Source organism: Ixodes scapularis, unplaced genomic scaffold (assembly GCF_016920785.2).
Source record: "Ixodes scapularis isolate PalLabHiFi unplaced genomic scaffold, ASM1692078v2 ptg001131l_1___fragment_1__unscaffolded, whole genome shotgun sequence".
NCBI lineage: Eukaryota > Metazoa > Arthropoda > Arachnida > Ixodida > Ixodidae > Ixodes > Ixodes scapularis.
This window is the reverse complement of record NW_024610102.1, coordinates 300,263-326,964: the sequence shown is the minus strand read 5'-3', so window position 1 is coordinate 326,964 and position 26,702 is coordinate 300,263. Positions and strand designations below refer to the sequence as shown.

The window sequence follows — 26,702 nt, the reverse complement described above, 5'->3', positions numbered from 1 at the left end:
CTCCCCTGCTGCTTCAAAAAATCACAAAAAATCACCAATTCGTGCTACAAGTCCCTGCTTCGGGCGAGAGTTAGCGAACAATTAGGGCCTTATTTTACGATTAAATAAGCTTCTGCACGCGCCTAATTAATACTCAAAGTCGCGCTTTCCCACACGGCCAATGCATGAATTTCGCTCTAAACGTGCCTCCCCTGCTGCTTCAAAAAATCACAAAAAATCACCAATTCGTGCTACAAGTCCCTGCTTCGGGCGAGAGTTAGCGAACAATTAGCGCCTTATTTTACGATTAAATAAGCTTCTGCACGCGCCTAATTAATACTCAAAGTCGCGCTTTCCCACACGGCCAATGCATGAATTTCGCTCTAAACGTGCCTCCCCTGCTGCTTCAAAAAATCACAAAAAATCACCAATTCGTGCTACAAGTCCCTGCTTCGGGCGAGAGTTAGCGAACAATTAGCGCCTTATTTTACGATTAAATAAGCTTCTGTACGCGCCTAATTAATACTCAAAGTCGCGCTTTCCCACACGGCCAATGCATGAATTTCGCTCTAAACGTGCCTCCCCTGCTCCTTCAAAAAATCACAAAAAATCACCAATTCGTGCTACAAGTCCCTGCTTCGGGCGAGAGTTAGCGAACAATTAGCGCCTTATTTTACGATTAAATAAGCTTCTGCACGCGCCTAATTAATACTCAAAGTCGCGCTTTCCCACACGGCCAATGCATGAATTTCGCTCTAAACGTGCCTCCCCTGCTGCTTCAAAAAATCACAAAAAATCACCAATTCGTGCTACAAGTCCCTGCTTCGGGCGAGAGTTAGCGAACAATTAGCGCCTTATTTTACGATTAAATAAGCTTCTGCACGCGCCTAATTAATACGCAAAGTCGCGCTTTCCCACACGGCCAATGCATGAATTTCGCTCTAAACGTGCCTCCCCTGCTGCTTCAAAAAATCACAAAAAATCACCAATTCGTGCTACAAGTCCCTGCTTCGGGCGAGAGTTAGCGAACAATTAGCGCCTTATTTTACGATTAAATAAGCTTCTGCACGCGCCTAATTAATACTCAAAGTCGCGCTTTCCCACACGGCCAATGCATGAATTTCGCTCTAAACGTGCCTCCCCTGCTGCTTCAAAAAATCACCAATTCGTGCTACAAGTCCCTGCTTCGGGCGAGAGTTAGCGAACAATTAGCGCCTTATTTTACGATTAAATAAGCTTCTGTACGCGCCTAATTAATACTCAAAGTCGCGCTTTCCCACACGGCCAATGCATGAATTTCGCTCTAAACGTGCCTCCCCTGCTGCTTCAAAAAATCACAAAAAATCACCAATTCGTGCTACAAGTCCCTGCTTCGGGCGAGAGTTAGCGAACAATTAGCGCCTTATTTTACGATTAAAAAAGCTTCTGCACGCGCCTAATTAATACTCAAAGTCGCGCTTTCCCACACGGCCAATGCATGAATTTCGCTCTAAACGTGCCTCCCCTGCTCCTTCAAAAAATCACAAAAAATCACCAATTCGTGCTACAAGTCCCTGCTTCGGGCGAGAGTTAGCGAACAATTAGCGCCTTATTTTACGATTAAATAAGCTTCTGCACGCGCCTAATTAATACTCAAAGTCGCGCTTTCCCACACGGCCAATGCATGAATTTCGCTCTAAACGTGCCTCCCCTGCTGCTTCAAAAAATCACAAAAAATCACCAATTCGTGCTACAAGTCCCTGCTTCGGGCGAGAGTTAGCGAACAATTAGCGCCTTATTTTACGATTAAATAAGCTTCTGCACGCGCCTAATTAATACTCAAAGTCGCGCTTTCCCACACGGCCAATGCATGAATTTCGCTCTAAACGTGCCTCCCCTGCTGCTTCAAAAAATCACAAAAAATCACCAATTCGTGCTACAAGTCCCTGCTTCGGGCGAGAGTTAGCGAACAATTAGCGCCTTGTTTTACGATTAAATAAGCTTCTGCACGCGCCTAATTAATACTCAAAGTCGAGCTTTCCCACACGGCCAATGCATGAATTTCGCTCTAAACGTGCCTCCCCTGCTGCTTCAAAAAATCACAAAAAATCACCAATTCGTGCTACAAGTCCCTGCTTCGGGCGAGAGTTAGCGAACAATTAGCGCCTTATTTTACGATTAAATAAGCTTCTGTACGCGCCTAATTAATACTCAAAGTCGCGCTTTCCCACACGGCCAATGCATGAATTTCGCTCTAAACGTGCCTCCCCTGCTGCTTCAAAAAATCACAAAAAATCACCAATTCGTGCTACAAGTCCCTGCTTCGGGCGAGAGTTAGCGAACAATTAGCGCCTTATTTTACGATTAAATAAGCTTCTGCACGCGCCTAATTAATACTCAAAGTCGCGCTTTCCCACACGGCCAATGCATGAATTTCGCTCTAAACGTGCCTCCCCTGCTCCTTCAAAAAATCACAAAAAATCACCAATTCGTGCTACAAGTCCCTGCTTCGGGCGAGAGTTAGCGAACAATTAGCGCCTTATTTTACGATTAAATAAGCTTCTGCACGCGCCTAATTAATACTCAAAGTCGCGCTTTCCCACACGGCCATTGCATGAATTTCGCTCTAAACGTGCCTCCCCTGCTGCTTCAAAAAATCACAAAAAATCACCAATTCGTGCTACAAGTCCCTGCTTCGGGCGCGAGTTAGCGAACAATTAGCGCCTTATTTTACGATTAAATAAGCTTCTGTACGCGCCTAATTAATACTCAAAGTCGCGCTTTCCCACACGGCCAATGCATGAATTTCGCTCTAAACGTGCCTCCCCTGCTGCTTCAAAAAATCACAAAAAATCACCAATTCGTGCTACACGTCCCTGCTTCGGGCGAGAGTTAGCGAACAATTAGCGCCTTATTTTACGATTAAATAAGCTTCTGCACGCGCCTAATTAATACTCAAAGTCGCGCTTTCCCACACGGCCAATGCATGAATTTCGCTCTAAACGTGCCTCCCCTGCTCCTTCAAAAAATCACAAAAAATCACCAATTCGTGCTACAAGTCCCTGCTTCGGGCGAGAGTTAGCGAACAATTAGCGCCTTATTTTACGATTAAATAAGCTTCTGCACGCGCCTAATTAATACTCAAAGTCGCGCTTTCCCACACGGCCAATGCATGAATTTCGCTCTAAACGTGCCTCCCCTGCTGCTTCAAAAAATCACAAAAAATCACCAATTCGTGCTACAAGTCCCTGCTTCGGGCGAGAGTTAGCGAACAATTAGCGCCTTATTTTACGATTAAATAAGCTTCTGCACGCGCCTAATTAATACTCAAAGTCGCGCTTTCCCACACGGCCAATGCATGAATTTCGCTCTAAACGTGCCTCCCCTGCTGCTTCAAAAAATCACCAATTCGTGCTACAAGTCCCTGCTTCGGGCGAGAGTTAGCGAACAATTAGCGCCTTATTTTACGATTAAATAAGCTTCTGTACGCGCCTAATTAATACTCAAAGTCGCGCTTTCCCACACGGCCAATGCATGAATTTCGCTCTAAACGTGCCTCCCCTGCTGCTTCAAAAAATCACAAAAAATCACCAATTCGTGCTACAAGTCCCTGCTTCGGGCGAGAGTTAGCGAACAATTAGCGCCGTATTTTACGATTAAATAAGCTTCTGCACGCGCCTAATTAATACTCAAAGTCGCGCTTTCCCACACGGCCAATGCATGAATTTCGCTCTAAACGTGCCTCCCCTGCTGCTTCAAAAAATCACAAAAAATCACCAATTCGTGCTACAAGTCCCTGCTTCGGGCGAGAGTTAGCGAACAATTAGCGCCTTATTTTACGATTAAATAAGCTTCTGTACGCGCCTAATTAATACTCAAAGTCGCGCTTTCCCACACGGCCAATGCATGAATTTCGCTCTAAACGTGCCTCCCCTGCTCCTTCAAAAAATCACAAAAAATCACCAATTCGTGCTACAAGTCCCTGCTTCGGACGAGAGGTAGGGAACAATTAGCGCCTTAGTTTGCGATTAAATAAGCTTCTGTACGCGCCTAATTAATACTCAAGGGCGCGCTTTCCCTCACGGCCAAGCAGTCATTGAGTTAGAGAGGGATTTTTATAGCAGCGTATGATTTAAACAAGAGCAGGAATGTCGACGCGTTTCAGTTTAGAAAGCGCCATATCTGCAGCGACGTGGGGACGGCAACACACGACGTCGCACGGAGCAAATAACAGTCGCAGAAAAAATATACTTCGTTTCTGGAGCAGCAGTGGGGAGCTATTCTTTATTCGCATTTATAGACTGACACTTTGAGCACTCTGAAACTTAGCTCAAAAACCCAGTCAACTTTATTTCGGCAAATATTATCCCGGAGAAGCGAAATCTCGAATAAAAGCGCTTTTTTTCGTTCAGTCCGCGTCCAGAGGATCCCTGGCGCCGTCTCAGAATAAGGGGAAGAAACGAGGCAATCAAAAACTCGAATTAAAGGATAGTATAATGGACGTACACTTACCCCAATGTTTCGAACGAAAGGAGGCCCTTTGACGAAGGCAGGAACCGTGAGGCGACGTTCGGGGTCCGAAGAAGAAGAAGACCGATTTCGGAACAAAGAACAAAGCAGGAGCTGGACACGGGTGACTATGCGACTGCTCCGAAGCACAACCGAAACCACACTGGGGCCGGCCTCTCGGAACAAAGGAAAGCGGAGGAGGATGAGCGAGGAGGAGAGAGAAAGAAAGAAAGAGAAAGACAAAAGAACAAACGAGCAATTAGCGGGCCAAAGAAAGAAACCGGGGGGACAAACAAAGAGAAGGAAAAAAAAGTAACCGTTGCCACGGGTTACTAAGAAGCGTGTGCGCGCGCAACTTGGTAACGGCGGATGGATGGATAGATAAATACGGCTGAGCCCTTTGGATCCGGCGGTAGCTTACGCCACCTAGCCACAAAAACGTCGGGAAAGTGGATCGCGCTGCCTGGTGGAGGGCAGACACACCACTCGCCTCGGCTAGTGTGTCTGCCCTCCGCCAGGAGGCACTCAATTTTATTTTGAACTATTTATTAAGGGAAGCATTCTCGTTGATCTCCCTTCATTAATACTGGTCGTATCTCATCACCGCTGGCACCGATGTGTTCCTTGTTCTTTCTAGACTCTATGGACACCACTTTGAACGTGTGAAATAAAAGCTTTCGCGAAGCTACGACGCTTTCACCGTGGGCATGGTCATGGCGGCCAATTCTAATTTCCGAACCTGTGTTCGGCCCTCCGAGGCTGAATTTTCGTTTCCGAGACGCGATGTTGGTGTCAAACGTGAGCACGCGTTCCGTAGAAGACCCGACGACTGTAGTTTACCTCGGATCGAGTCGATGGATTACTGTACGGGCACTGACGCGACTTCCCGCACGAAAGCAGTCATTTTCAGGTTCGATATTGCTCACCGCTTCATCATTTGCTACCACAATTTGCTTTTTTGTTCTGAAGCGCTCCCTCGGGTAAAAGGAACGTTCGCTATGCGCGCGAGATTAATTTAATTCATTCATCTCGTGCGGCGCGCGCTCGGCGGAGCGGCTGGTCGTTTGAAGGCTCACCAGAGCGCGAGCAAGACCCGCGTCGAATACCGATATTTCATCCAACTGCTTCTTGATAGGTCTATGCTCGGCAAAGAAAGCTTTCACTATAAAGTGTATACTCTATAATTGAGCTCTAAAGCGCGTCCGCCGCGAAATGATGGAATACTGCCTCGGGAAAGGAGATGACAAGGTTCATTTTGAAATTGAGGTGTGCGATCAAACTATAATAGGGGGGAAAAAGGCATTCCACAATTCTGCGAGCCTGGCCTAAAAAATATATTTGGCGTGAGATCGTTTCGCGTATCTTTTTGAATGTAGGGCGCTAAAGATTGTTTTGTCTTTTGTGCAGCTCGAGCGAGTTGCACGGCTGGCCCTCCGTTTCAAGAAACCAATGGCCTCCTGACCCGAGTCTTCTTCAGCTGCGGATGACCGCTTCAATGGAAACACCGATTGTGACAACTCTCTGCGAGCAACATGTGTGTTCACCTGTGCTTCATCAAAGACCGCGGGATGGGAAACACCGATTGTGACAACTCTCTGCGAGCAACATATGTGTGAAATCGTGCTAGCTAGCTCCTAGGTAAAAAAAAAAGAACACTATACGAACTGTGAGATTTTCATGGCAGGGTACTAATAAGGAAGTGTGTTTTTACATTGAGACAGCTCGTCTGAAAAATTGTATTCTTGGCCTAATAAACTCTGAGGTCTCAAAAAGAAATGAGCTGATTCTTGTTTTTCTGGCGCAGTGAAGACTCGTTAAATGTGTCACTTCTTTTTTATTTATGTCTTCAGGCCCCTGCTGTCCACCTCGGGAAAAGGTTTGTTCCTGCAGAGCTTTTTGTAGACACGCCCCTACAGTACAACTGGCCCCACACTTTCTATTTTCTCCCCTTGTGCACTTTCAGGCACAAGATGAGCTCAGCTGAAGCATGAGTAACCTTCTAGCTTGCTACCTGTTCAGCTTCAACCCTCAAGCTACGTCCGTTTTACCTTGACGGCCAAAATCTGAATGCAGGCGTTGTTTCTGCGCCAAACCAAAAGTGTGCCTTTTGTCTCCGAGGGACGTTCATTCTGTGTTATGGTCGTCTTTTCCAGAGACGGTGAGGACAAATACACATCTGTGCTGCAAGAGGGACTCCACACAACCCTACAGAGCTTTTTGTATACATGCCCCTAGAGTACAACTGGCCCCAACTTTTGCGTGTGCTGTCTCGAAGAAATTTGACACACAAACACTCCTACCTGGTGCGAGACCCTTCCCCAACAATTTGATAGTTGTACGAGCGAGCGGCAGCTCTTTGAAGTCTTGCTCGCGCTCTGGTGAGCCTTCAAACGACCAGCCGCTCCGCCGAGCGCGCGCCGCACGAGATGAATGAATTAAATTAATCTCGCGCGCATAGCGAACGTTCCTTTTAACCGAGGGAGCGCTTCAGAACAAAAAAGCAAAGTGTGGTAGCAAATGATGAAGCGGTGAGCAATATCGAAAAACGTTTAAAATTTCATCGCTCCAGCTCGTCTAGAACTCGTTATATTCGCGAAAACGGGTTTTGGGACTCTGCTCGGACATCACCGACCACAAACTTTTGCTCATAACTTTATTAGCTACATCGATGAGACGCGCATCGAATGTTCCTCGGAACATAATCACACTCCCCTGGTTAAAATAAATGTCCTAGCTAGCCTACGGTCTTCTTTTTCGCTGAAAAAAGAACTGGAAAAACAGCCGAAATCATTCCAGTACTGAGTGGTCTTATTAGGTCGAATAAACAAGTTTCGCGTGTGCTGTCTCGAAGAAATTTGACACACAAACACTGCTACCTGGTACGAGACCCTTCCCCAACAATTTGATAGTTGTACCTATAATTGTTTTCTAATTACGAGCGGGCGGCAGCTCTTTGAAGAATATCAATCCACTCGTGCTCGGGAGACCGTCCCTGTTGATCGAAAAGTCTCGATTGAGATGAGCTGACACGGTTTCACTGCACGCACATTTTCCTATGATGTTGTTTTCACGACCACAATCGATGAATGCACTCCAGCGGTCTTGAATATTCACGGGTGAACGATTGAACTTGGTCGGGGTTTTGAATCTCCAAGCAGAGTCCCCAAAACCTGTTTTCGCGAATATAACGAGTTCTAGACGAGCTGGAGCGATGAAAATTTAACCGTGCGTCTAAATTCAGAGCGCGATCATTCGCTGCAAATTAGAACCTTCCAACTATCGTAGTTTTCTTTATACGAGCATATGCCAAATCAGAACACCACAGAATGAAGCCTTACACATACTTTTCTACGGAACGCGTGCTCACGTTTGACACCAACATCGCGTCTCGGAAACGAAAATTCAGCCTCGGAGGTCCGAACACATGTTCGGAAAGTACAATTGGCCGCCATGACCATGCCCACGGCAAAAGCGTCGTAGCATCGCGAAACCTTTTATTACACACGTTCAAAGTGGTGTCCGTAGAGTCTAGAAAGACCAAGGAACACATCGCTGCGAATTAGAACCTTCCAACTATCGTAGTTTTCTTTATACAAGCGGAAATGCAAAATCAGAACACCACAGAATGAAGCCTTACACATACTTTTCTACGGAACGCGTGCTCACGTTTGACACCAACATCGCGTCTCGGAAACGAAAATTCAGCCTCGGAGGTCCGAACACATGTTCGGAAAGTACAATTGGCCGCCATGACCATGCCCACGGCAAAAGCGTCGTAGCATCGCGAAACCTTTTATTACACACGTTCAAAGTGGTGTCCGTAGAGTCTAGAAAGACCAAGGAACACATCGCTGCGAATTAGAACCTTCCAACTATCGTAGTTTTCTTTATACAAGCGGAAATGCAAAATCAGAACACCACAGAATGAAGCCTTACACATACTTTTCTACGGAACGCGTGCTCACGTTTGACACCAACATCGCGTCTCGGAAACGAAAATTCAGCCTCGGAGGTCCGAACACAGGTTCGGAAATTAGAATTGGCCGCCATGACCATGCCCACGGTAAAAGCGTCGTAGCATCGCGAAACCTTTTATTACACACGTTCAAAGTGGTGTCCGTAGAGTCTAGAAAGACCAAGGAACACATCGGTGCTAGCGGTGACGAGATACGACCAGTATAAATGAAGCGAGATCGAAGAAAGGATCGGTGCCTAAAGTGAGGAAAGCGAATGGCTGGCTTCGATGTGAAAACTTTCAAACGCCGTTTATTTCGCGAAACTCGCATCACACAAGAAAAGAAATCGGTCTCTGTCCAGTCCAGGGGCGGCTGGGAACAAGTGTCCCCCATTTGATATCGTAAATTCAAGGTCGTAATATAGATTTCAGAAATTCAATATTTTCAATGGTAAAACAAAAGGCACCAGGTGGCGGGATTTACCGACCGGTCGGAATTGCTCAGCCGCACTCATGGATCCATTCATTCGAAACGGGTCATCTATCTATTCATTCATAAAAAATGTAATTCCTGGCCGTGTTTTAAAATTAACGAAATCATACTGCGAGGTAAAGCTTCTGTACACCTGGCGTTTTGAAACCTGCCTGCGTCCAGCGTTCTTTCATTTCTGCTGTCACGTGACACGATCCGCCCGAGTAACTCGGGTTTATTAGGGTGAGATTTGAAACACAGCCCTGGTTTAATAAAACCAAACTTAGAATTACGGGAATCGTCTTATTTTTGAAAACGATGTCGTCGAGACCCGTGTTCCACAACAAGTTTAAATTATTTAGGTCAAGTATTTAGAAATTTACCGCCCATTCGTGGTTCTGGTTTGGTTTTTGCAAAAAAAGCAAATGGCTGCCGCGTGTTTTGCTCGCAACCGGAGGTGATTCAATCGCACGAAGCTCGGAAAGTAGGCTAGCTAGGACATTTATTTTAACCAGGGAGTAAGATTATGTTCCGAGGAACATTCGAGGCGCGTCTCATCGATGTAGGTATTCTAAAAAGAAAGTTATCAACAGAAGTTTACGTGTAAGTAAGGCTTCACTGTACGATGTTTTGACTTCACATATGCTCGTATAAAGAAAACTACGATAGCTAGAGGGTTCTAATTCGCAGCGAATGATCGCGCTCTGAATTTAGACGCACTGTTAAAATTTCATCGCTCCAGCTAGTCTAGAACTCGTTATATTCGCGAAAACAGGTTTTGGGACTCTGCTCGGAAATTAACAAGCCCGACCAAGTTCATTCGTTCGCCTGTGGATATTCAAGACCGCTGGAGTGCATTCATCGATTGTGGTCGTGAAAACAACATCATAGGAACATGTGTGTGCAGTGAAACCGCGTCAGCTCATCTCAATCGAGACTCATCGATCAACAGGGAGGGTGTCCCGAGCACAAGTGGATGGATATACTTCAAAGAGCTGCCGCTCGCTCGGAATTAGAAAACCATTAAGCGATCCGATTGTCGGGAAAGGGTGTCGCACCAGGTAGGAGTGTTTGTGTGTCAAATTTCTTCGAGATAGCAAACGCAAAAGTTGTTTTATCGACCTAATAAAACCGCTCGGAGAACTCGGCTCATTTCTGGTGTTTTTTCTGTTTTTTTTTGTTGTTTTTTTTTAGTGAAAAAAGATGACTCTTCAGATTACCATTTCTTTTAGGTAATTGAGAAGTTGCATTAAAGAAACGGCCTGCACAGTAAATACAAATGGTTCTATTGCGATTATTTCATAACTGAACCAGAAAAGCACATTAATGTTGGCCTAATAAGAGAGTCGGCTGTTTTTTATGTACTGCTCATGTCTAGGAAACTAAGAGTGCTAGAGCGACGATTCATTTTTGGTACGAGTGCTTGCTTTCCTCCTGTAATGAACGAGCCCAGGTTGGTTAACACAGCTGGTGTCAAAGTTTATGTACGAACGCAAAAGCTGAAGGTAGTCCTGATTTTTCGAGCCTTTGAACAGTGGCGTGGGGTTTTGTAGTGTCTGAGAATAAAGAGGCACTGCAGACAAGAAGACTGTGTCCTCGGTGTTGCTTGCCCAGCCCCGTAAGATGTGGAGACACACTTCATTGAAAACCTACGTGATTTACTGAGACAGGGGTTTCTGCAGAACCCCGTAGGGGGCTGTGCAGAGAATACAGGTCGACATCAAGCCTTCAGAACTCACAGGTACCATTCGACAAGAATGCTGTAGCTGGACTTGAAACAAGCCGACGTGGGAAAGTACAGAAGCCGAGAAAACAAATGTGTCGGCCAAGCCGTAGCAAGGACGTCCCAGCACGACTGCGGACAGCGTTATCCTGGCTGTGCAAAGTGGACGTCCCTCGGAGACAAAAGGCAGACTTTTGGTATTCCGCAGTAACCATGCCTGCGTTCAAATTTTGGCCGTCAAGGGAAAAGGGACGTAGCTTGAGGGTTCCAACTGAACAGGTAGCAAGCTGGAAGGTTACTCGTGCTTCAGTTTAGCTCATCTTGCGCCAGAAAGTGCACAAGGGGACAAAATAGAAAGTGTCGGGCCAGTTGTACTGTAGGGGCATGTTTGTTTGTTTGTTTGTTTATTGGAACTTTTGACAATACAGGATTGTCATGGTGCTGAGGCAAAAGGTGACAGTAAGTCACCTGACCAGGCCCCTAGCACCAGACTACACTTGCAGCAGATGCAGCAGATGCAGCAGGCAGACTAGTGGTAGAGTGCTATAGTTAACCATAAACAAAAACAAAAAATACACAGTAACTAGATCACTACACTACATACGCTCTTGCAATGAAAAATAAATAATTCGCAACATGCAACAAAAATATATGAACTACATTACTACAATTACATCTGTACACATAATTTAGAAGACCACAGTATTATGCGGAAAGTAAAAAATATGTTTTTGATTTTTTTCTGAAAGTCAAGAGGTTTGAATTATGATCGATTATATCGATCAAGCCAGGGTGGAGGTTGAGAAGATTGGGAATCTGCCAAGATAGTAATTGCGTACCGTAATTTGTTCTGGTTCTGATTTTTATAAAGTTTGTATTTCTAAAATTGTAGTGTGTATCAGTATTCGTATATGTAGAAAGGAATAATTCACGGTGAGTTTTAACTTGGGAGAATATAACCTCAGACAATCGTTGATTATACAGTGCCTCAATATTCAGGATACGATGTTTCTCAAAGTATTGGAATGTATGATCGCGGCTTGATAGGTTTTCAATAAATCGTATACTTTTTTTCTGCATTAAGTGCAAACTAGTCATATTACATTTAGATGTAACCCCCCAGACAAGTAAACAATAGTGCAGTCGAGAATGAACAGTAGTGAAATAGAGCTGACGTTTTAGCCACATTGGTAATAAGGCACGAAATCTATTCAGCATGCCAATAGACTGTGCGATGTCACGCTTCACAAAATTCACATGACATGTCCAGCGAAGGTTTTCATGAAAATGTATGCCTAAGAATTTGTATTCGGTAACCCTTTCTAGTGACCGTGACTGGAATACAATTTCGGTAGTAAGGTTAACTGGTCTGTTAATTGAGGAAAAAACAATATATTTTGTTTTGTCAACATTTAGAAGCAGCTGATTCGCATCAAGCCACTTCGATAAGTTTTTGAGCCATGCGTTTGTGACAGGAATAAGAGATGATAGGTCCCTGGATGAAAAAAAAACACTCGTGTCATCGGCGTAAAGTACTATGTCTGGCGTATGGGGGATAGCAACAATGTCATTGATATAAAGAAGGAATAGTATAGGTCCTAATATTGATCCTTGCGGAACACCAAATTTTATATGTTCAGTGTCCGATTCTATACTATTAGCTACCACAAACTGGCTACGATTTGTCAGATAACTGCGCAATAGTTCAAGTGAAATACCTCTAATTCCGTAGTGTGGCAGTTTATCAAAGAGAATATTATGCTTGATAGAGTCAAAAGCTTTATTGAAATCTACGAAGATGCCTATAGTGTAGGATTGATTTTCTATATTGCTGATAAGTTTTCCTCGGAACGTTAAGTAAAGCTGACTCAGTGGATTTACCTCTCTGAAATCCATATTGGTTTGCAGAAATTAGTCGGTATTTATGAAGATGATTAATTATTCTAGATGTCTACAAAAAGCTCTGTAGGGTTGTGTGGAGGCCCTCTTGCAGCACAGATGTGAATTTGTCCTCACCGTCTCTGGAAAAGACGACCATAACACAGAATGAACGTCCCTCGGAGACAAAAGGCAGACTTTTGGTATCCCGCAGTAACCATGCCTGCGTTCAAATTTTGGCCGTCAAGGGAAAAGGGACGTAGCTTGAGGGTTCAAACTGCTCAGATAGCAACCTAGAAGGTTACGCATGCTTCAGTCGAGCTCATCCTGCACCAGAAAAAGCACAAGGGGGGAATATAGGAGTGTGGGAGCGGTTGTACTGTGGCGGCATGTCTAGAAAAAGCTCAAAAGTGATTTGTGGAGTCCCTCTTGCGGCGCAGACCTGTATTTGTCCTCACCGTCTCTGGGAAAGACCACCCTAACAAAAGAATGGACGTGAAACTGAGGCAAAGGGCGTAGTTTTGCTTCGAGGTAGAAACAGCGCCTGCGTTCAGATGTTGGCCGTCAAGTGAAAACGGACTTAGCTTGAGGGTTCAAACTGAACAGGTAGCAAGCTAGAAGGTTACTCATGCTTCAGTCGAGCTCATCTTGCACCAGAAAAAGCACAAGGGGGGAAAATAAAGAGTGTGGGGCCAGTTGTACTCTAGGGGCATGTATACAAAAAGCTCTGCAGGAACAAACCTTTTCCCGAGGTGGACAGCAGGGGCCTGAAGACATAAATAAAAAAGAAGTGACACATTTAACGAGTCTTCACTGCGCCAGAAAAACAAGAATCAGCTCATTTCTTTTTGAGACCTCAGACTTTATTTAGGCCAAGAATACAATTTTTCAGACGAGCTGTCTCAATGTAAAAACACACTTCCTTATTAGTACCCTTTTGACACACAAACAGTCCTACCTGGTGCGAGACCCTTCACCAACAATTTGATAGTTGTACGTACCTATAATGGTTTTCTAATTACGAGCGAGCGGCAGCTCTTTGAAGTCTTGCTCGCGCTCTGGTGAGCCTTCAAACGACTAGCCGCTCCGCCGAGCGCGCGCCGCACGAGATGAATGAATTAAAATAATCTCGCGCGCATAGCGAACGTTCCTTTTACCCGAGGGAGCGCTTCAGAACAAAAAAGCAAATTGTGGTAGCAAATGATGAAGCGGTGAGCAATATCGAACACGAAAATGACTGCTTTCGTGCGGGAAGTCGCATCAGTGCTCCTACAGTAACCTATCGACTCGATCAGAGGCAAACTACAGTCGTCGGGTCTTCTACGAAACGCCTGCTCACGTTTGACACCAACATCGCGTCTCGGAAACGAAAATTCAGCCTCGGAGGTCCGAACACAGGTTCGGAAATTAGAATTGGCCGCCATGACCATGCCCACGGTAAAAGCGTCGTAGCTTCGCGAAAGCTTTTATTTCACACGTTCAAAGTGGTGTCCATAGAGTCTAGAAAGAACAAGGAACACAACGGTGCTAGCGGCGATGAGATACGACCAGTATTAATGAAGGAAGTGTCTATTCTGCCGGCAGCCGGCAGAATAACCGGCGGGGGAAAAAGTGCCGGCAGTAGTCGCCTATTGGGTCTCGTATAAAACGGATTGTAAACACGCCTATTCCGAGCTGTGGATTAGCTCAGTGGGGAGACATTCGTCGCCTGGCTTCCGAGCTATCAAGACGTATCGCGATGAGCTCCGTTGGAGCGGTAACGGCCGCTGATAGCCGTGGAATTTCTGCTGAGTTAGGCTCCCAAGGATACAGGATCGTACTGCCTCCCCTGCCGAAGGGCGTTCACGCCCTGAATTCCGTCTTTCTGCACGCCGACATTACGGCGCGGCCTTATCGCATCGAAGATTTTAAAGCCGGACTCGAGAAAGCGGGAGTACTAGGCGAAATTGCCGCATGTGGTTCATTTCAGATGAACCACGTGTGGATGGTGACTCTGAAAACACCGTCGGCCAAGAAGAAGCTGGTGGACGCCGCGTCCTTCGAGGCTAAAGGGAGACGCTGCATCGTCGTCGACCCGGAGAAGGCCGAGGTGAGGCTGAAGCTTCATTGGATTTCTTTTCACCTTCCGGACGAAACCGTGAAGAAGGCCCTGGAGCCGTATAGCAAGGTTGAGGACGTCGCCCGAGAGACCTGGCGTGTCGGAGGCTTCGAAGGTGTGCAGTCGACCACCCGAGTCGTGAGGCTGACCCTAAGGGAAGGCGTCACGCTCGAAAACCTGCCGCACCAACTACGACTTCCAGGCTGCACGGCCTTGGTGCTGGCCCCGGGTAGAGCTCCGCTCTGCCTCAGGTGCCGTCGAACCGGCCACATTCGTAGGGAGTGCCGAGTGCCGCGCTGCGAGAGCTGCAGGCGTTTCGGACACCTACGCGACGACTGCAAGAAAACCTACGCAGACGTGGCTAACGGCGGCCCTGAGGACGACGCCTCGGAGCTACTCATGGACCAGGATGAAGCTGAGGACGCGGCAGGCGGAAACTCGGAGGGCAGCCAACCTCAGAGGCAAGCCGAGACCACCGTGGTCGTCCCACCACCCGAGACGTCCACCACGGCCGAGCTCCCCGCAGAAAACACGGACACCCCGAAACCGGTGGGCGACGACGTCGCACGCGTTTCGGCCCTCCAGGGGGACGAGCGCGAGCACGACTACGCCTGCCGGGAGTCGACCCTGGCTGCCGTTGAAAGGGAGAACGACCAGAAGGACGGCGAGATGGACGCCGTGAGCGGCTCTGCCAAGCGTTCCCTGGAACCGACACCAACCCAGGAGGCCGGTCAACCGCAGAACCTGCAGGAGAGGGTACTCCAGAGGTGGCAGACGGTGACTTCCAAGAGGGGCCGACGCCACGCCCCCCCTCAAGGACCACCGGAGGGCCACGTGCCGAAGGCTCCATAGTGAAGGAACTGTACTGCGGCTGAATAATATTGCTTAGGCGGCCTAGTACAAGTAAGAGTGTTGTATTTTTTTTGTATGTGTTTATCTGTTTGACTTAAGCGGCTTTTTATATCGTAGCCTAGCCTTCTCTCTATTTTAGCTCCGTGATAGTAATATGTCTCTTTGTTTCGCCACTTTAAACGTCCGTGGGTTGGCCTCGTCGAGGAAGCAGTACCAACTGCAGCGTCTGGTAGAGGACGAGCAGCCGGACTTTCTTGCGGTGCAAGAAACTAAATTGCAGACAGAAGAGAACATTGAGAGAGCGCTGAGGCCTTATCTCCGGCGATATGAAGTTGCCGCTAGTCATGCTGCGGGTCGGTCGGGGGGCTGTTTTCTTTTTTTAAGAAAGTCCGTGAACTATGAAAACTTGCAAGTTGTTATCGATGAGTGCGGGCGGTTCATCTCTTGTGATTTCACGCTGTCAGATGTCCAGTGGCGAGTGATATGTATCTACGCTCCCAATAACGCGAAGGATAGAGAAGTCTTTTTTCAATTTTTACGTAATTATCTGGAGTGTGACAAAGTGATCGTGTGCATGGGTGATTTTAATTGTGTCTGTGACGAGCGGGATAGTACTGGAGCGGCCATGAGTGGTGACAGCAGTTCGAGACTTTTGAAAGAAATTGTAAATGTGTGTGGGCTCGAGGACGTCGGTGCCTTATGCACCATAAGAAGTGGCGTAAGGTATACGCATTTTCAAAATACGTCACACGCTCGTTTAGATCGTATTTATGTTACAGTTGACGTACTGCGCACTGTGCACGGTTACCGTGTCCAGCCCATTTTTTTTACTGACCACTGCCTCGTAAGCGTTAAAATTGGCAGGAAAGAAAGCAGAGCGTCTCGTTTTAACTGGCAGCTTTGGAAATTAAACCGAACACTTTTGAATGATAAACTTTTTGCAACCACTGTCGCTGAGCTGTTGCGGGGTGTGGTCGAAAAAGAGACTTGTATCAGGGAGGCCTGGGAAGGATTCAAAGAGGGAGTTAAGTTGGCCGCGGTAGAAAGGGCCAGTAACATCACTTTCCAAGCTCGAGCTCGCGAAAGGCAGTTGAAGCAAGACCTTAAAGCATTGTGTCGAGTAGAGTGTGAGCGCCCTGGAACTTGCGGCGATGACATTCGGCACATCAAGATGGAGTTGGATCAAATATACAATGAAAAGTATAAAGGAGCAGTCGTGCGGGCACGCTCGGAGAAATTTCTGTTGGGAGAACAGCCGACTAAGCGAGCTCTGGCTGAGGAAAAGAAGTATGCCCTGACTCGAGAAATAAGAGAAATAGAATATAAAGGGAAAATTAGCAGCGATAAAGATGTTATAGAAGAAGCTTTTGTTGAGTACTTTGGGAAGCTTTTTGGGGAAAAACCGACTCCCGTAGGATTTCGAAAATTTAAAGATTTTTTGTCACTCATGCCCAAGTTGGATGAGGAGGTTACAACGTGGCTCGAGGGAGAAATCACGCTAGGAGAGGTTGAACGAGCAATAGATTCGCTAGCGAGACAGAAAACCCCGGGGCCTGATGGGCTTTGTGCAGAATTTTACCAAACCTTTAAAAATGCCCTTAGTCCCGTACTGTTGGCCGTATTTAATGAGTCATTCGAAAATTACTGTCTACCGCGTTCCTTTGTAGAGGCCCACACCATACTGATACCGAAGTCGGAGGACTTGTCGAAAAGGCTCAGCGTGACGGGATATAGGCCGATTACATTATGTAACATAGACTATAAGATTTTCACTAAGATTATTACGCGTAGGCTCCAGTGTGTCATTCGGGACCTCATCGGGGATCACCAGACATGTGGCATTAAAGGAAGGTCCATTCAAACTAATATTCATATAGCGAGAAGCATTTTTGAAACTGTTGGGAGGGATAAAGTGGCAATGATACAATTAGACTTGGAGAAAGCGTTTGATAGAGTTAGACATGATGTTCTAAAGAGTATTTTATTGCATGTTAATGTAGGCAAAGTTGTCCTAAAGGGCGTAGATATGGCGTATAAAGGTTGTACCACCAGGCTAGTGTTAAATAATAATGTTTCTAAGAAAATTGCAGTGCTTTCGTCAGTCAGACAGGGATGTCCCCTTTCACCCTTACTATTTGCTCTGTACCTTGAACCTTTCTGTGTGAGCGTGATAACTAGCAAGAATATCCGGGGGTTTCTTTTCAATAGTGTTGAAGTTAAAGTGTCCGCATACGCTGACGATGTGGCTATTTTTTGTAAAGACGAAGAAAGCGTCATGGAAACTGTCGTCCTCACGAAAGAATATTGTAACGCCACAGGAGCGGCAGTGAACTGGGGGAAATGTTGTGGGGTGTGGCACGGGAGGTGGGCTTTAAAACCGCATTACTTTGCAGGCTTTAATTGGGAAGCGACGCCATGTACATATCTTGGGGTGCCCTTGGAATATTACAAAGTTAGCACGCCGTACTGGACGGAGCTCGCAAAAGATTTAAAGACGAAGGCGGACACTTGGGTCAGTCGGAACTTGTCAATTTTTGCGCGCGCCACAGTGTGTAATATTTTTTTAATCGCAAAGATCTGGTACATTATGCAAGTTTTGGTATGTACACGAATGAGTATCCAAAAGTTCCATAGGGTGTTCGCCACTCTCATCTGGAGGTCCGGGTGGGAAAGGATGAGAAGAGATAACCTTTTCCGGAGCGTCAAGTCGGGAGGCCTTGGCCTCTCGCATCTTTTCGTCCGTAAGATTGTTTCGCGCTTCTTTTTCCTACGCGACCAGAATCATCCCTTCCTACGTGCAATTATCCAGGTGAGACTGGCGAACTCTTTGCCGGCAGTGTTGGTGACTAGTGAATGTACTGAGCCCCCTTGTTTTTCTGGTTATTTAAAAGAAGTGAAAGACGCTGTATTGTTTTTGCAAGCACGTTTTTCGATGGACTACCTGGGTAGTGTCACTAAAAAGAAGCTCAGTCGTGACCTGATTGAGCTCCTTTTCCCTGCGCCACTGTATCGATCGGTGTACAGCCAATGTCCGGGTCAAGATGTGCTCCAGCGTGTGAAAAGTATGTGTGTTCCACCAGGGGTAAAGTCCTTTTTCTTTAAATTGCACAGCGAGACATTGCCAGTCAAGCCATGGCTAAGAGATAAGGGAATCTTTGTTCCGTGGTCGGTGGATTGTCTCCTGTGTAAGACACCAGAAACCATCGAACACGTTTTTATTTATTGTTGGGATGCTGTGTTCTTTTGGGACATTCTTCAAAGGACCCTGAAAAAAGATTTTATGTTGTCCCCGGAGACCATTAGATATTTACCTGTTGAAGAAAGTGACGCTGTGCCCTACGACCTTTTTATGATACTCGGCCTGTTTAGTATTTGGAAAACAAGGATGGAATTTCGGCATGCTGACCCAAAAATTAAGTCTGTACAGAAGCATTTTATCGATATTGTAAACGAGGTCCAAACGGTGTATTGCAGAACACCAGAAACTACGCCTGAGTGGTCACACTTGTTCAGTGAAATTAAGAACATGAGAGAACTTTAGTTCGCCCAGAAGTCGCTGGGCGTGAGCTCCTTGTAATGACATAGCATTCTGTGCTGCAATGTTGAGTTCAATAAATAAAAAAAAATTAGCTCAGTGGGTAAGATGTGCGCTTCGTACACAGCAGGATCTTAGTTCAATCCCCCGAGAAAATTTGTTTTTTTTTTTTCTTCGGACTTTTGTTTTTTGTTGAGGTATTAGGCGATATTTACGGCATCCCTCTTTTAGAATTAACACTACAAAAAAAAACGCGCAAAAAAAAAAAAAAAGAAAAAAACAGAAAAAAACACCAGAAATCAGCCGAGTTCTCCGAGCGGTTTTAATAGGTCGATAAAACAACTTTTGCGTTTGCTATCTCGAAGAAATTTGACACACAAACAGTCCTACCTGGTGCGAGACCCTTCCCCAACAATTTGATAGTTGTACGTACCTATAATGGTTTTCTAATTACGAGCGAGCGGCAGCTCTTTGAAGTCTTGCTCGCGCTCTGGTGAGCCTTCAAACGACCAGCCGCTCCGCCGAGCGCGCGCCGCACGAGATGAATGAATTAAAATAATCTCGCGCGCATAGCGAACGTTCCTTTTACCCGAGGGAGCGCTTCAGAACAAAAAAGCAAATTGTGGTAGCAAATGATGAAGCGGTGAGCAATATCGAACCTGAAAATGACTGCTTTCGTGCGGGAAGTCGCATCAGTGCTCGCACAGTAAACCATCGACTCGATCAGAGGCAAACTACAGTCGTCGGGTCTTCTACGGAACGCGTGCTCACGTTGGACACCAACATCGCGTCTCGGAAACGAAAATTCAGCCTCGGAGGTCCGAACACAGGCTCGGAAATTAGAATTGGCCGCCATGACCATGCCCACGGCAAAAGCGTCGTAGCATCGCGAAACCTTTTATTACACACGTTCAAAGTGGTGTCCGTAGAGTCTAGAAAGACCAAGGAACACATCGGTGCTAGCGGTGACGAGATACGACCAGTATTAATGAAGCGAGATCGAAGAAAGGATCGGTGCCTAAAGTGAAGAAAGCGAATGGCTGGCTTCGATGTGAAAACTTTCAAACGCCGTTTATTTCGCGAAACTCGCATCACACAAGAAAAGAAATCGGTCTCTGTCCAGTCCAGGGGCGGCTGGGAACAAGTGTCCCCCATTTGATATCGTAAATTCAAGGTCGTAATATAGATTTCAGAAATTCAATATTTTCAATGGTAAAACAAAAGGCACCAGGTGGCGGGATTTACCGACCGGTCGGAATCGCTCAGCCGCACTCATGGATCCATTCATTCGAAACGGGTCATCTATCTATTCATTCATAAAAAATGTAATTCCTGGCCGTGTTTTAAAATTAACGAAATCATACTGCGAGGTAAAGCTTCTGTACACCTGGCGTTTTGAAACCTGCCTGCGTCCAGCGTTCTTTCATTTCTGCTGTCACGTGACACGATCCGCCGGAGTAACTCGGGTTTGTTAGGGTGAGATTTGAAACACAGCCCTGGTTTAATAAAACCAAACTTAGAATTACGGGAATCGTCTTATTTTTCAAAACGACGTCGTCGAGACACGTGTTCCACAACAAGTTTAAATTATTTAGGTGAACTATTTAGAATTTTACCGCCCATTCGTGGTTCTCGTTTGGTTTTTGCAAAAAAAGCAAATGGCTGCCGCGTGTTTTGCTCGCAACCGGAGGTGATTCAATCGCACGAAGCTCGGAAAGTAGGCTAGCTAGGACATTTATTTTAACCAGGGAGTAAGATTATGTTCCGAGGAACATTCGAGGCGCGTCTCATCGATGTAGGTATTCTAAAAAGAAAGTTATCAACAGAAGTTTACGTGAAAGTAAGGCTTTCACTGTACGATGTTTTGATTTCACCTATGCTCGTATAAAGAAAACTACGATAGCTAGAAAGTTCTAATTCGCAGCGAATGATCGCGCTCTGAATTTAGACGCACGGTTAAAATTTCATCGCTCCAGCTAGTCTAGAACTCGTTATATTCGCGAACACAGGTTTTGGGACTCTGCTCGGAAATTAACAAGCCCGACCAAGTTCAATCGTTCGCCCGTGGATATTCAAGACCGCTGGAGTGCATTCATCGATTGTGGTCGTGAAAACAACATCATAGGAACATGTGTGTGCAGTGAAACCGTGTCAGCTCATCTCAATCGAGACTCATCGATCAACAGGGAGGGTGTCCCGAGCACAAGTGGATGGATATACTTCAAAGAGCTGCCGCTCGCTCGGAATTAGAAAACCATTAAGCTATCCAATTGTCGGGAAAGGGTGTCGCACCAGGTAGGAGTGTTTGTGTGTCAAATTTCTTCGAGATAGCAAACGCAAAAGTTGTTTTATCGACCTAATAAAACCGCTCGGAGAACTCGGCTCATTTCTGGTGTTTTTTCTGTTTTTTTTTGTTGTTTTTTTTTAGTGAAAAAAGATGACTCTTCAGATTACCATTTCTTTTAGGTAATTGAGAAGTTGCATTAAAGAAACGGCCTGCACAGTAAATACAAATGGTTCTATTGCGATTATTTCATAACTGAACCAGAAAAGCACATTAATGTTGGCCTAATAAGAGAGTCGGCTGTTTTTTATGTACTGCTCATGTCTAGGAAACTAAGAGTGCTAGAGCGACGATTCATTTTTGATACGAGTGCTTGCTTTCCTCCTGTAATGAACGAGCCCAGGTTGGTTAACACAGCTGGTGTCAAAGTTTATGTACGAACGCAAAAGCTGAAGGTAGTCCTGATTTTTCGAGCCTTTGAACAGTGGCGTGGGGTTTTGTAGTGTCTGAGAATAAAGAGGCACTGCAGACAAGAAGACTGTGTCCTCGGTGTTGCTTGCCCAGCCCCGTAAGATGTGGAGACACACTTCATTGAAAACCTACGTGATTTACTGAGACAGGGGTTTCTGCAGAACCCCGTAGGGGGCTGTGCAGAGAATACAGGTCGACATCAAGCCTTCAGAACTCACAGGTACCATTCGACAAGAATGCTGTAGCTGGACTTGAAACAAGCCGACGTGGGAAAGTACAGAAGCCGAGAAAACAAATGTGTCGGCCAAGCCGTAGCAAGGACGTCCCAGCACGACTGCGGACAGCGTTATCCTGGCTGTGCAAAGTGGACGTCCCTCGGAGACAAAAGGCAGACTTTTGGTATTCCGCAGTAACCATGCCTGCGTTCAAATTTTGGCCGTCAAGGGAAAAGGGACGTAGCTTGAGGGTTCCAACTGAACAGGTAGCAAGCTGGAAGGTTACTCGTGCTTCAGTTTAGCTCATCTTGCGCCAGAAAGTGCACAAGGGGACAAAATAGAAAGTGTCGGGCCAGTTGTACTGTAGGGGCATGTTTGTTTGTTTGTTTGTTTATTGGAACTTTTGACAATACAGGATTGTCATGGTGCTGAGGCAAAAGGTGACAGTAAGTCACCTGACCAGGCCCCTAGCACCAGACTACACTTGCAGCAGATGCAGCAGATGCAGCAGGCAGACTAGTGGTAGAGTGCTATAGTTAACCATAAACAAAAACAAAAAATACGCAGTAACTAGATCACTACACTACATACGCTCTTGCAATGAAAAATAAATAATTCGCAACATGCAACAAAAATATATGAACTACATTACTACAATTACATCTGTACACATAATTTAGAAGACCACAGTATTATGCGGAAAGTAAAAAATATGTTTTTGATTTTTTTCTGAAAGTCAAGAGGTTTGAATTATGATCGATTATATCGATCAAGCCAGGGTGGAGGTTGAGAAGATTGGGAATCTGCCAAGATAGTAATTGCGTACCGTAATTTGTTCTGGTTCTGATTTTTATAAAGTTTGTATTTCTAAAATTGTAGTGTGTATCAGTATTCGTATATGTAGAAAGGAATAATTCACGGTGAGTTTTAACTTGGGAGAATATAACCTCAGACAATCGTTGATTATACAGTGCCTCAATATTCAGGATACGATGTTTCTCAAAGTATTGGAATGTATGATCGCGGCTTGATAGGTTTTCAATAAATCGTATACTTTTTTTCTGCATTAAGTGCAAACTAGTCATATTACATTTAGATGTAACCCCCCAGACAAGTAAACAATAGTGCAGTCGAGAATGAACAGTAGTGAAATAGAGCTGACGTTTTAGCCACATTGGTAATAAGGCACGAAATCTATTCAGCATGCCAATAGACTGTGCGATGTCACGCTTCACAAAATTCACATGACATGTCCAGCGAAGGTTTTCATGAAAATGTATGCCTAAGAATTTGTATTCGGTAACCCTTTCTAGTGACCGTGACTGGAATACAATTTCGGTAGTAAGGTTAACTGGTCTGTTAATTGAGGAAAAAACAATATATTTTGTTTTGTCAACATTTAGAAGCAGCTGATTCGCATCAAGCCACTTCGATAAGTTTTTGAGCCATGCGTTTGTGACAGGAATAAGAGATGATAGGTCCCTGGATGAAAAAAAAACACTCGTGTCATCGGCGTAAAGTACTATGTCTGGCGTATGGGGGATAGCAACAATGTCATTGATATAAAGAAGGAATAGTATAGGTCCTAATATTGATCCTTGCGGAACACCAAATTTTATATGTTCAGTGTCCGATTCTATACTATTAGCTACCACAAACTGGCTACGATTTGTCAGATAACTGCGCAATAGTTCAAGTGAAATGCCTCTAATTCCGTAGTGTGGCAGTTTATCAAAGAGAATATTATGCTTGATAGAGTCAAAAGCTTTATTGAAATCTACGAAGATGCCTATAGTGTAGGATTGATTTTCTATATTGCTGATAAGTTTTCCTCGGAACGTTAAGTAAAGCTGACTCAGTGGATTTACCTCTCTGAAATCCATATTGGTTTGCAGAAATTAGTCGGTATTTATGAAGATGATTAATTATTCTAGATGTCTACAAAAAGCTCTGTAGGGTTGTGTGGAGGCCCTCTTGCAGCACAGATGTGTATTTGTCCTCACCGTCTCTGGAAAAGACGACCATAACACAGAATGAACGTCCCTCGGAGACAAAAGGCAGACTTTTGGTATCCCGCAGTAACCATGCCTGCGTTCAAATTTTGGCCGTCAAGGGAAAAGGGACGTAGCTTGAGGGTTCAAACTGCTCAGATAGCAACCTAGAAGGTTACGCATGCTTCAGTCGAGCTCATCCTGCACCAGAAAAAGCACAAGGGGGGAATATAGGAGTGTGGGAGCGGTTGTACTGTGGCGGCATGTCTAGAAAAAGCTCAAAAGTGATTTGTGGAGTCCCTCTTGCGGCGCAGACCTGTATTTGTCCTCACCGTCTCTGGGAAAGACCACCCTAACAAAAGAATGGACGTGAAACTGAGGCAAAGGGCGTAGTTTTGCTTCGAGGTAGAAACAGCGCCTGCGTTCAGATGTTGGCCGTCAAGTGAAAACGGACTTAGCTTGAGGGTTCAAACTGAACAGGTAGCAAGCTAGAAGGTTACTCATGCTTCAGTCGAGCTCATCTTGCACCAGAAAAAGCACAAGGGGGAAAATAAAGAGTGTGGGGCCAGTTGTACTCTAGGGGCATGTATACAAAAAGCTCTGCAGGAACAAACCTTTTCCCGAGGTGGACAGCAGGGGCCTGAAGACATAAATAAAAAAGAAGTGACACATTTAACGAGTCTTCACTGCGCCAGAAAAACAAGAATCAGCTCATTTCTTTTTGAGACCTCAGACTTTATTTAGGCCAAGAATACAATTTTTCAGACGAGCTGTCTCAATGTAAAAACACACTTCCTTATTAGTACCCTTTTGACACACAAACAGTCCTACCTGGTGCGAGACCCTTCACCAACAATTTGATAGTTGTACGTACCTATAATGGTTTTCTAATTACGAGCGAGCGGCAGCTCTTTGAAGTCTTGCTCGCGCTCTGGTGAGCCTTCAAACGACTAGCCGCTCCGCCGAGCGGGCGCCGCACGAGATGAATGAATTAAAATAATCTCGCGCGCATAGCGAACGTTCCTTTTACCCGAGGGAGCGCTTCAGAACAAAAAAGCAAATTGTGGTAGCAAATGATGAAGCGGTGAGCAATATCGAACACGAAAATGACTGCTTTCGTGCGGGAAGTCGCATCAGTGCTCCTACAGTAACCTATCGACTCGATCAGAGGCAAACTACAGTCGTCGGGTCTTCTACGAAACGCCTGCTCACGTTTGACACCAACATCGCGTCTCGGAAACGAAAATTCAGCCTCGGAGGTCCGAACACAGGTTCGGAAATTAGAATTGGCCGCCATGACCATGCCCACGGTAAAAGCGTCGTAGCTTCGCGAAAGCTTTTATTTCACACGTTCAAAGTGGTGTCCATAGAGTCTAGAAAGAACAAGGAACACATCGGTGCTAGCGGCGATGAGATACGACCAGTATTAATGAAGGAAGTGTCTATTCTGCCGGCAGCCGGCAGAATAACCGGCGGGGGAAAAAGTGCCGGCAGTAGTCGCCTATTGGGTCTCGTATAAAACGGATTGTAAACACCCTATTCCGAGCTGTGGATTAGCTCAGTGGGTAAGATGTGCGCTTCGTACACAGCAGGATCTTAGTTCAATCCCCCGAGAAAATTTGTTTTTTTTTTTTCTTCGGACTTTTGTTTTTTGTTGAGGTATTAGGCGATATTTACGGCATCCCTCTTTTAGAATTAACACTACAAAAAGAACGCGCAAAAAAAAAAAAAAAACAGAAAAAAACACCAGAAATCAGCCGAGTTCTCCGAGCGGTTTTAATAGGTCGATAAAACAACTTTTGCGTTTGCTATCTCGAAGAAATTTGACACACAAACAGTCCTACCTGGAGCGAGACCCTTCCCCAACAATTTGATAGTTGTACGTACCTATAATGGTTTTCTAATTACGAGCGAGCGGCAGCTCTTTGAAGTCTTGCTCGCGCTCTGGTGAGCCTTCAAACGACCAGCCGCTCCGCCGAGCGCGCGCCGCACGAGATGAATGAATTAAAATAATCTCGCGCGCATAGCGAACGTTCCTTTTACCCGAGGGAGCGCTTCAGAACAAAAAAGCAAATTGTGGTAGCAAATGATGAAGCGGTGAGCAATATCGAACCTGAAAATGACTGCTTTCGTGCGGGAAGTCGCATCAGTGCTCGCACAGTAAACCATCGACTCGATCAGAGGCAAACTACAGTCGTCGGGTCTTCTACGGAACGCGTGCTCACGTTTGACACCAACATCGCGTCTCGGAAACGAAAATTCAGCCTCGGAGGTCCGAACACAGGCTCGGAAATTAGAATTGGCCGCCATGACCATGCCCACGGCAAAAGCGTCGTAGCATCGCGAAACCTTTTATTACACACGTTCAAAGTGGTGTCCGTAGAGTCTAGAAAGACCAAGGAACACATCGGTGCTAGCGGTGACGAGATACGACCAGTATTAATGAAGCGAGATCGAAGAAAGGATCGGTGCCTAAAGTGAGGAAAGCGAATGGCTGGCTTCGATGTGAAAACTTTCAAACGCCGTTTATTTCGCGAAACTCGCATCACACAAGAAAAGAAATCGGTCTCTGTCCAGTCCAGGGGCGGCTGGGAACAAGTGTCCCCCATTTGATATCGTAAATTCAAGGTCGTAATATAGATTTCAGAAATTCAATATTTTCAATGGTAAAACAAAAGGCACCAGGTGGCGGGATTTACCGACCGGTCGGAATCGCTCAGCCGCACTCATGGATCCATTCATTCGAAACGGGTCATCTATC

The 26,702-nt window shown here is 45.6% G+C and overlaps 2 long non-coding RNA genes across 3 annotated transcripts in view; both read left to right on the top strand.

Annotated features, from left to right (window-relative positions):
* Positions 1–26,702, top strand: part of LOC121834394 — a 169,817-nt gene that overhangs the window by 81,764 nt on the left and 61,351 nt on the right. The gene's annotated exons all lie outside the window — the stretch shown is intronic.
* Positions 4,793–6,105, top strand: LOC121834396. The gene is made up of 2 exons (XR_006077183.1): positions 4,793–5,127; positions 5,875–6,105. It is a non-coding gene; the product is annotated as an uncharacterized LOC121834396 (long non-coding RNA).